General features: G+C 37.0%; 1 pseudogene; it reads left to right on the forward strand.

Moving 5' to 3' along the window:
- Positions 1-8,587: 8,587 nt before the first annotated feature.
- On the forward strand, positions 8,588-9,683 carry LOC147790723 (uncharacterized; annotated as a pseudogene).
- The last annotated feature ends 2,579 nt before the right edge of the window (positions 9,684-12,262 follow it).

Consider the following 12,262-nt stretch of genomic DNA (forward strand, 5'->3'; position numbering starts at 1 on the left):
TCAAAAAGAAAAAAAACACAATTTTGAAAGGAAAAAAAAAACAAAAAAAATAAAATAGTTATCACAATGGGGCCTTAACCCAAAGGAATGCGTGGCAATGCACCTTCAACTTCTATAAATTTTTCATATATTGAGGCACGGAAAATATATAGACTAGCAACTAAGAATTATAAATCTATTACAAAGGCATTTGGTCTAAGTGGTATGATTATCGTTTTGGGTGTGAGAGGTCTCAAATTCGATTCTCAAAATGCCCCCAACAATATTATATCAAAATGAATTATGCTTTAAAATGTGGTTTTTAAACATTGAACCAAGAAGATGAGAATACAGAATGAAACATATTCTTGGAAGGGCCCAACTTCAAAAAGAGCATTACATAAATTGTTCTATTGTATTCTTTCTAGGAACTTTTCATTATGTTGTCCGCGGTCGTCAAATTGATCATTTGTTCTATTGTATTCTTTCTAGGAACTTTTCATTATGTTGTCCGCTGTCGTCAAATAGATCATGTGTTGTCACAATCCTTTTAAGGAAGATGCGCCCAAATAACCGATAAAGAAGTTTCCGAGAGCCATAGGTTCGAATCATGTCACCTTGATGTGGTATTCTCAGGGGCCGAAGTGCAAAGCCCCGTAGTCTATCTGTTGTCAGGAAGGCAGGCATGTTGTCCGCTGTCGTCACATAGGTCATCTGTCATCACAATCCTTTTAAGAAAGATGCACCCAAATAACCGATGAAGAATTTTTAGAGAGCCATAGGTTCGAATCCTGTCACCTTGATGTGGTATATTCTCAGGGGCCGAAGTGCAAAGCCCCGTAGTCCATCCGTTGTCAGGAAGGCAGACATGTTGTCCGCTGTCGTCACATAGGTCATCTGTCGTCACAATCCTTTTAAGAAAGATGCGCCCAAATAACCGATGAAGAAGTTTCAGAGAGCCATAGGTTCGAATCCTGTCACCTTGATGTGGTATTCTTAGGGGCCAACGTGCAAAGCCCCGTAATCTATCCGTGGTCAGGAAGGCAGGCATGTTGTCCGCTGTTGTCACATAGGTCATCTGTCGTCACAATCTATTTAAGAAAGATGAGCCAAAATAACCGATGAAGAAGTTTCAGAGAGTCATGTGTTCGAATCCTGTCACCTTGATGTGGTATTCTAAGGGGCCGAAGTGCAAATCCCCAAAGCCTATCCGTGGTCAGGAAGGCAGGCGAACCACGCACACTGAAAAAAAAAAGATCTCCTTTTCTATCACACGTAGAATTGTCATTCTTTTGTCTTTTGAAACCCCTTACCTTATCTGTCATCAGGCAAGTTTTTGGTATCATATATCGAGATAATTATTATGAAAAATCTATTCCACTAGTGTGACTTAGATACCCTTTCTTTGTGGTTTCAGCCATGCTATTTGAATAGCCTGAAGTCATCATAGCCTCTCCACCTGTTCCGAAGACTCCTTCGGCATCAATGTGCTCCAATGAAAGAGATGAGACCCTTTCCTGAACCAGAACCGGGCATAAAACGCCGAGGAGAAAGTCGAAAGCAAGCTCTTTTCGCGTATACGCAATCTCGAAACCCAATTAGCTCACGGACTGTCTCCTCAACCCTGGCGAGTATGAGTGCTTGGTAAGAGAGAATGTCGAATGAGAAAGACATTCGATTACGGCAACATTCGCAACTACCAAAGTGCACTAAACCTAGTAGAGATCTTCGACCTAACGACAATGGATCTTCAAGCCCATTTTATCAATCCGCTTTGTACCTTATTGTTGACCAAATCGGATGCACGCCAGGCCTAAATTCTCTCTCAGTCACCCGGAGACGAAAGGATGATCAGATCCGAAGTTTACGAATCGAAGAGAAAGTGGATCTGAGTTCTACACGCTTTCATTTTCAAAAGCTTCGCTTGCCTACGGTACTTTATTCAGGATGTGCAACAATACGGTCATCTCTCAGCCGTGTATAGAGAATTCCTTGATCATTTCCTTGGCGGTTAACACAAATGAAATCGTTTCCCTGACCGCCCATCTTATGAGTTCATTCTTGTCTTGTTGGTTTGTTGTACTATTCTATACCTCTCTCGATTGATAGAAAGATGTTCGGGAGCTGGGAGGGCCTATCGTGAGGGAACTTTCCTTTTCACGGTAGGCAAAGGTAAAGCGGGAGCTGCATATATCTACGGTGATCAAGGCAGAGCGACTCCTTCTTTAAAAGAGGTTGGTTTTATCGAAACTGTTAGATCCGCTTTCGTTAAAGAAAAAATAGTAGCTCTTGGTTTGGCCGATGTTGATTCATATGGCAATGCGGACTCGAAAGAGCTGGTAAGCTATCTCGCTAAACGAAAGGAAAAAGCACGTATGCGTTGACCTCTTTAGGATCGGTTGCTTCCTCTTTTTGTTTAAACGTTTGGAGAAACCTGCTAAGCCCGCCTTTCTTACCAGGTGTGATTCAATCTTTTAGCTCAAACTTTTCTATCGTCCGACGGAAAAGATAGGAGTACGACTACCTTTTCCTTTTCTTGCCCGAGCCAAGGGATCATTCAGTTTCTACCAAAATGTTCGCTATCTATTAGTTGTCGTAATCGAATGTATTTCTCATTTCATGTTAGCTCCCCCAAGAGCTTCCAGGTCTGTAGTAGACGAAATCTTGGACTTCTATCGGACTTATAGCATTGCCTGGTGAGCTCGCCGTTGAGGGTGTGCCTTACAGGAGATCGAGCAGCCTTTCTTTCCCTACCTGGTATGCTTTTCCGCTTATCGTGCAACTAGCCAACTATCCAAAGAGAGAGGGAGAGAGATCATGTCAATCAATTTGTATGTGCATTTTGTCCGTCCTGTACTTGCTTGCTTAGCTTTCTTAACCAACATCTCCGGTTTCCCTCGAACCAAGAGGTCCTGCTTATCTATACCCAACAGTCACACTTTCAGCTGAATGAAAGAATGAAGCTGCTTAAAGGGACGGTTATGCGATACGTCTTTTCGTACTTGCCTTTTCTTTAACCCTGCTATCAACCTAGCCATTCTCGCTTGTTGCTTTAAGCGGTCTCCCCACTGTAGATTACTCGGATTGGTTCTCGCGTCCCTGTGCCAAAAAGGATGGGCGAGTTTGATTTGAGTGTTCATCGATTGGGTGGATCCATTTGCTCCGGGGGGGGGGGGGGTGAGACGAGGTGTAGCGCAGTTTGGTCAACGCATCTGTTTTGGGTATGTTATCCGCTAAATGTTTTAGGAAATGGGGTACAAATTTTCTACATAAGTCATCTGTGGTCACAATCCTTTTAAGGAAGATGCTCCCAAATAATCGGTGAACAATAGCCTTTAAAGAAGTTTCAGAGAGCAAGAAGAGGCAGAACAGAGAATAGGAGTGAGTCGTGCAAGGAAGAAGAAACTAGTAGGTTTAATTTGGGTTCGTTTGAACTAAAAAACGAACTAAATTTTTTCAATCGAACCCAAATTCAAGACTCACTAGCCCATAGTCCATATGTGGTAAAAAAAAACCTTCCGTGGCCCAACCCTTATTTGCAATCAGCATCCAACCATGGTCAGCGGAGAAATCACAAAATACCTGCTTTTGACGCTACGGCCGACCCGGGTTTCTTTTTCAACCTACACGTATGCTCCAGGCCAAACTCACGTAACTAGTCAGAAGATGTGGCCCACAACTGAACGGAAGACAAGTATCACAATCGCACTCTTGCAGTAGTGAGACAATGATTATGTGACATTTGTTCTAATCCAATGAACAAGTCAACCATGCAAAATTTAGACTGAACGAACAATAGTAGTGTATGCTCGAATCAAATTTAGAAGAAATATTTTAGAAAACGTGAGCGAGAAAATACGTTAAAAACAATTTCAAATAAAGCAATGTTATAAGCTAAAAGTGAAGAAACAACAACTGGTCACGTTCTTCTATAGTACATTTTGGGACATTTTAGTCCTGATGGGTGTAGATATGATTTTGAGGGCTAATCATACACCCCGTATTGGCACAACAATAATAGTAAATGCCTATTTAAGATGAAAGCAAGTAAAAGATGTTTGGAATGAGCATGCCACCATGAACCACAAATCGTTTACAAGAATAGCTGAGACATCTAACATGCAGCCACAGGCAACATGCCTCGGCCAATCATGACCGCGACATCTGCCCTTACACAATTTGTCAATATCTCTACATCCGTCTGGATGGTGGTCGACCCTTCTCTACATCCGTCTGGATGGTATTTTTGCGTGAACATGTGTTGCGTTAGTGGTTTGTTATTGTCTCCCTTCTTCAGTAGAGGTGTTGGCTTGGTGGCTTTGCCAAGCATTTGAGTAATCATTGACAAGAGCCTTTGCAGGTCAAATAAACCCGACTGTGAACATGACATTTTGCTATTTGTAGAATTCAACTAGCTCAGGCTGAGCCGCATGACCTCTATTTGTGGTAGGCGACATAAAACTAATCTTGTGATTTATCTCTCTTGGTAGGGTTAAAACCCAATATCTGACCTTCTTGTTTTGGGTCGTGGTGTTCATGTAGTGGCAATAAAGTTTTTGTTGAGGTTGGCACACTTGAGCTCCCCTTTTCAAATACAACAATGGCAGCAAGTGTCGATTCATCATGGCTAAGATTCTTTCTCAACTGTACTATCGTCATCATTTTCACCCCTCTTGGTTGATGGATGTTTGTCTGAATGATCGTTGGGTTAGACTCCGTTACTACTAGACATTTTTCTTGGGGCATGTACATGGCTTTGTGTTCTAGCAGGATGTCAATCCCTGACTATTTGGGCTCTAGAAGGTTGGATATGAAGGCTGACTATTTATAGTAAAAATCTGATAGAGATATATATACTAAATAATTATATATAGTAGGCGGTTACACGTAGTTAAGTTATATATAATAAACTGAAATCATATGTATACCCATTAGTCAGTGCTTCCTAAATGTATATTTCTCATTCTCCATATCCTCTCTTTGCATACCAGAAGTCATTAATACAAAACCATTAGTCAATATTTCTTCTTACATTTTCTCTATCACGTTCTTTGTGTTCATTTAGATCAAGTGTGTGCGTTGTTGTGTGATTCTAATAACTGGTATCAGAGCGAGGAGAGATTCACCACGATCTATGAAGATGGAAAGTTCAAAGACTGGAATTGAAAAGTTTGATGGATTCGATATCAGTTTCTAGAAGATGCAGATTGAAGATTATCTGTACGAGAAAGATATTCAGGAACCCATTTTGGGGGTGAAGCTGGATACCATGACCACGGAGGAGTGGAAGTTCAAGGATTGTCACACCGTAGGGTTAATCTGGTTAACGCTGCCAGGGAACCAAAGAAAGTGCGATTGGAAATGGTCCATACAGACGTTTGGGGACCATCTCCAGTTTCTTCATTTCTAGTACCAAAATTTCATGGATTAGAGGTCTCGCCCTTGCAACGACAACTCTCTGTTTTCGTAAGGCTAGTCAGATATCTCATGACCACTCTTTTCCTCCTCACCATATCTAGACACTATAACGTTGATCCAGTATTGTCTTATATAGTTAACGTTCACTCTTTAACGTCCGAGGACATTTTATAACTACCACGAAAATCAAAACATACAATAAATTCATACAAGTTTTACAACATACCATATACTGCTTACTTGGTCGCGGAGAGACGTGTCATCGAGCTGAGTCATAGAGATATACGACTATTTATCCTAAGAAAAAATCTATATAATTTAAAATCTGGCTGCTCTGATACCAATCTGTCACAACCCAACTTTTAAGGGTTCAAAACTCAAATAGAAACTAAAATTGAGAGGGAAAACAAATAAAAATAAAAGTAAATTAATATAAAATAAGAAAATGTTGTAAAATTAAAATGAGATTGAGAAAACAACACAACATTAAATATAAAATTAAATTAAATTATAAGACGGTGTTGATCAAATTTATCCAAACAAAAAAAAAGTGTTTGGGATACAATTACAAAAAAAAATTAAAAAAAAATACAAAAAAGCTCAAACACAAAGACAGACTAACGCTACATAACAACACCATCTGTGAGTGCACAACCTTTGAAGGCTCCCTCATCTCAACGGTAAGTTCTATTACGAACTCATCCAAAATAATCACACCTGTGACCGCATCTCCTGACTTTAAACTGCTAGTCTGAACATGGTTTGGTCATGAAACTTTTAGAGATAAATCTATCTTTACAAAAATATTTTTCTCTTAATTTATAATTAGTCATAAAAAGAAATAATTAGGTACAAATTTGGTCTAGAATTCAAAACTTTCAAATCTTACCGTTACTTAACCAGATTCAAATCTAGATTCTTGAACTCCTCGTATCATAAATAAAGTTGGTATTCTCTAATAAAACAGGAATTTCTCTTAAGATCATTAAATTCTTATAGACTTCAGGCTCAATATCATTAATACAATTATGTTTTATCTTGAACACGCCAGACATGAAACTAAAGTGCGTTCAATTTAACTCCATTTTATTGCCATCTTGAATGATGTGTAGGGTATATTCTTGTGACATGACAGTTCATATTAGTTAAGCTTTTTGCAAAATCACTAGTTAAAAGACAACAACGATGAACCTAGGTCTATTAGTCAATTCAAAGACAATTTCTTTCTCCATCTTATCGATAATAATAATTCAACTAAATCCATATTATGCAAAGAAACAAGTTTACGACTCATAAAAACAACTACCTAAATTATGTCCTAAAAATTTGAAAACATAAGTTGTAGTTGATAATTACACAAAAATTTCCCTAAATCCATGAATTCGTGTCGAATTAGTCAATCCTAAAGCTTGTAACTAGCATATAGTAATTGAAGCTCCACATGAAGTAATTTAAAGTTCCCCTTACCTAACTAAAGTTTATCTCCTCTTTAATGAAATCCTTAATTGGAACTAGATTTTAAGGCAAATCTTCTCCACGACTCACTTTTGAACACTTTTATAGATAGTTTCAACAAACTTACTTTGCTCGTGAATACTTTGGAGTTCAATATTTATAGTTGGAGAACGCTATTCAAATTGATATGGTCGAATCTTACAACAAAGTCTAATTGAGCCTCACTCTATTAGGAGATAGCCTCGAATCAAATTCTTTAGTTTGGACAATGGTTGCATTGTTTTAGTCAAACAACCGAGACTAGTGTATTACCAATAGTATAGACATTTTGTACGTGTATTTTCTTACATATTAACAATTGTATACAAATAATAATTACATTTATGAGTAGAAGTTTGGATGGAGTTTTATTAAATAGGTACTTAAATTATATATAAAAATATATAAGATTTTTATTTTTTTATTTTTTTTATATACATTTAGGAGAACAAAACAAAGATTCAAGAAGATGTCATTCCTATCATGTTTTAATTTTTATTCTTTCTTATTTCTCGAAGATTAAAAAAAAAAAGTTATCATCTCTCAAATATGGTTCGTTATTTGATTATTTTCTCTTGAGTAAATTTTAAGTGAAACACATTCTCTACCCAAGTAATTGCAAGATGCAAGCTTCACACCAAGAGAAATCAAAGTCTCAAGTATCAACGTCCTTAAGTGTCAATTTTTATTCTCCGTCTCAACATAAATTAAACTTATTTTTGTGAAGATATCTATTTATAAAAGCAAAATATCTCAGAGTAACAAAAATAAAAATGAGATATAGATACGATACATAAATATTATACCAAATAGATATGATAACTGTAAGGATTAGATTTGATCGAGTTATTTGGATTAGATTTTATGTAGTTATTTGAATTAGATTTGATTTAGTCATTCTTCAATTGGATGAGAGATTTCTCCCGATTCTTCTAATCTTTTCAGTTTTCTTTTTTTGTTCCTAACATTTTCGTATCAGAGTCATGCCCTAAACTAGTTAAAACTAAAAGCAGAAGCCTTCTACGTGTGTCATAATAAATGTATGTCGATGGAGAGTCCACTTGTACAGTCTGCTAGAGGAAGGAGACAAGGTCGTGGAAGCTTTAGAGGCAGAGGAAGGGGACGAGGCAACAAACCTTCAACAAGGCCATAGTGGAGTGCTATAACTGTCACAAGCTAGGACATTTTCAATGGGAATGTCAAAGCAATACCAGACGAGGCAGACAGACCTTCAACAAGGCCACAGTGGAGTGCTATAACTATCACAAGCTAGGACATTTTCAATGGGAATGTCAAAGCAAGGAGAAGGAGACAAACTATGCAGAGAGTCAAGAAGAGATGTCGCTGAGGCTTACGTGAATATGAATAAGGCCAATAGAGAAGATATGTGGTTCCTTGACTCGGGATGTAGCAATCATAAGTGTGGGAAGAAGGAATATTTTTCAGATTTTGATGGAAGTTTCAGAGATTCAGTGAAGGTGGGCAACAACTCAAGCATGGTTGTAACTGGAAAGGGTAATGTACTGCTGGAAGTGAATGGAACCATAATGATAATCACAGGAGTGTTCTATGTGCCAGACCTGAGGAACAATTTGTTGAGTATTGGTAAATTGCAAGCAAAGGCGTTACCTTTTTGTTTCAAAATGGAACATGCAAGGTGTTTCATCCTGAGAGAGGCTTAATCATGGAGACAAAGATGTCTTTGAATCGAATGTTCATATTGCATGCTATATCTCAACCTGTAGCAGCCGTTCAAACTCAATTGAAACTTATGGGGAAAAGTGGTTCAAGGTCTCTATCGTACACTCACCGCTCCAATTCCTATCGCCATAGTCAAAGAAGCAGAAGGGACCCAAGTTCTTTCCCCTATCATTCCCCTACCAATTCCAGGAGAAGCAGCCGTTTAAGTTCCCTCAGCCGCCAACGCAGAAGTAGGTCTTCCTCGTTATCTCTTTTCCCCAAATCGTCCAGTTCCAGTCCTAGTCGTGCATCCACTGATCAGAATCATTCCATAGAGAAGCTTAAGAAAGAGGAAGAAGAGAAGAAAAGGCGTGAAACAGAGTTGAAGAAGTTAGAAGAAGATGCAACTAGGAGGATGGAAAAACTAATTCAGAAGAATGTTGAAGAAAGGCTAAACTCTAAAGAGACTAAATTAGAAATACAGAGGCGAATAGAGGAAGGTCGCACGAAGTTGTTTGATGATGTTGATGTGCAGCTTGAGAAAGAGAAAGAAGCCGCTCTTACTGCTACAAGACAAAAAGAAGAACAAGCACGAAAAGAGAGAGAAGAGCTAGATAAAATGCTGGAAGAGAATAGAAGAAGGGTAGAAAAAGCACAGCGACGATTAGTTCTGGAGCTGCAGCGGAAGGAAGAAGAACAATATTGTGAGCTCGAGTTGATTCAGAGATAAAAAGAGGAGGCAGCTCAGAGAACTAAGCTAGATGATAAGAGTTTGAGTTATGTTTTGCTGGGAGTCAGTGAAGAGTCAAAAGCTTACAGACTCTATGACATAGAAACGACAGATGAAAATAAGGATATAGAAGCGGCAGATGAAAATAATGATATAGAAGCGGCAGATGAAAATACTGCAGAGAAAAATATTTCATCTGGCTCTTTGGCTGAAGCAAGCTCTCCTAGCTCGAACAAGGCAAGGAATAAGAGACCACCAGTCCGGATGAGAGACTATGCAATAGGAGAAGTTTTTTTTTGTAAAGAAGATGATGAAGCTCTCCCATGTTTACCCCTACTGAACCTGCAAACTTTGTAAACTTTAGAGAAGTATTGAAGATTGAGAAATGGAGGCAAGCCAGGGATCTAGAGCAATAAACAGAAATGGCACATGAGAATTGATGAAGTTACCTGGTGGAAGTTTGGTATGAGGTCGTAGATATAAACTGATTACTATTCGTGTTCAGTTTAAGGGAGGGATTGTTAGGATTAGATTTAATTGAGTTATTTGGATTAGATTTGATCTAGTTATTTGAATTAGATTTGATTTAGTCATTCTTCAATTGGATGAGAGATTTCTCCCAATCATCCTTCTGATCTTACAGTTTTGTTTTTCTGTTACTAACAGTAACATGTCATTCTTAAAAAACTAGGATACCGATGTGACAATGATACATTAATTAAAAAGAATTATTTCAAAAAATTTATCAATTTTATATTAGAAATAAATTCATATAAATAAGTTTATATATTTGTATACTTAAAAAAAGCTTAATGTATGTTTCACTCTCAAGATATATTCAAAGTCAAGTGTCTGATACGATGGATTATAAATTTGTAATGTATCCATTGTATTAACAAGTGTTCAGTACATGCCCAACACGTGTCAGATTAGTGAAACTAAGTTATTCTCATGCTCTCTTTACACCCATTTAAAGTAGTTTGAAAACTAGCACGTCAAATATTATAATTGACTCACCACAACTTCAATTTTGTGTTTTAAGGATTGTTTTGACCCAAGAGAAATAAAATCCTTAATTTAGTACATGGTAGCAAAGATGGACAAGAGAATGAGTTATTCTCATAGGGAAAGAGATTTAACCTTATTTAGTTTTATTTAGTATGTTTTAGAAAGATACGTCCGTCAATACAAAAAATTAAAATAAAATAAATAGAATAGATTAAATTAGCCAAAAGTAATGACTAACATAATTAAAAAAAAAATAAACATAAAGGATGAATTGATTAAATTGGCTAATTGCTAACATAATTAAAAAAAAATGTAACAAACACACAAAGTAAGATTAGGAAAACAAGTAAAAAAAAAAAAACACAAACAGCCAAAAAAATCAAGATTTGGAAAGTGTTAAACAGTTTTGATATATAGACATTTCAAGACCTTACTCATGCAATTTTCCCATGAAATCTAACACTAGAGCATCATAAAATTTAGAGAAATGATTGAAATTGATGTCATGTTCATATAGGTTGACTTTAATACAAAAGACAAATCGAACTTTGTTAAGGATAAATTGGGGACACCAGCCTAAGCTAATCATGTAGGTGGCCTTACCATCCGTATGGTTATATTTGATGTTGACTGTGCTCGTGGTTCTGCAAGTGTCATATATATTGATATATGTGAAATATTTGTGAATCGATATGCTTATGATATGTTATAATATGTGAATTGTATGATAATACTTACGGTACCATGTGTTCAATGGTATATTTGAGATAGGATACGAGAAGGATGCACTAAACGTAATGTAACGATACGAGTAAGACGTGTTCATGAAACGTTATGGTTTGGTTACGTATCGAAGTGTTATGGGTATGACAGATTGATAACAACGATATGGTCACGATGGATTCATAAAACAATACGATTAGGTTATGGGTAGAAAGGGATAGGATTATGATAGATTGATAGAACGATAGCGTTAGGATACGTTCCTGTAACGTTAAGACTAAGGTACATTCAGGTAACGACACAACTATGATATGTCTAAGGACGTTAAGGCTATGATAAATTAGGGAAGGATATAATCACAAAGTTTTTACGACATGATATGATTATGATACGACATGTGAAGGACGGATATATATCCAACAAGTGTCTAAGAGGGACATGAGAATAAATTATTCTCGAGCTTTCTTTACATCGGTCAAAGAGTATTTGATAAGCTTCCAAAATGAAGGGTTTTCTCTTTTCTTCTTCCTTCTTTCTCCCTTTTCACGTTTATTTATTTATTTTTTTAAATAAAAAAAAGTTTAATGTGAGAATGAAGAAGTTAGAAAGGAGAAAGAAATGAATGTAATAAAACTTTTCCGTCGGTAGGAATGGAAATGGTGAATGGGTCCTTGATGATAGTCGACCGCTATACTCTTGTTTTGGATGTAAGTGATGATTATCAGCAATATGAGTTGTGTCAATACCACACCGTTATCAAGAGGAAGTAAAGTAGAGTAGAATAGATCAAGCGATCGATTTGTTGAGAGTACTGTAAGAGGCACACAAGTAAGAATGTTGGATATAACTACTCTTTCACATCTGAGGGATGAGTCTCATCGATCCAACTACAATATCAAAGAAACTTCGGGTGGTAGTGATTGCTTGCATTGGTGGCTCCGTGGTATCCCAGACACATGTAACATGATTTTTCTTTCTCAAATATAGCTTCATTTGTCTTAAAAGTTCACTTTTGAGTAATCCGGAAAGGCTTATTAATTTGCAGCCTCTGGTGAAGATGATCACTCCGAGGTGGGTTTGTTAGTGAAGATGCAATTATATAATCAGGGTTTTCTATCAATGGTTCCATTTATATCTATAAATGAAATTTGTGGTGTATTTTTTTGGAAATTCAACAATAATCATCGGTTATTTGGTTACCATTCTAAAGAAATTCAACAATATTCATCG

The sequence above is a fragment of the Cucurbita pepo genome, chromosome 10, assembly GCF_057944985.1.
Source record: "Cucurbita pepo subsp. pepo isolate OVF chromosome 10, ASM5794498v1, whole genome shotgun sequence".
Classification (NCBI taxonomy): domain Eukaryota; kingdom Viridiplantae; phylum Streptophyta; class Magnoliopsida; order Cucurbitales; family Cucurbitaceae; genus Cucurbita; species Cucurbita pepo.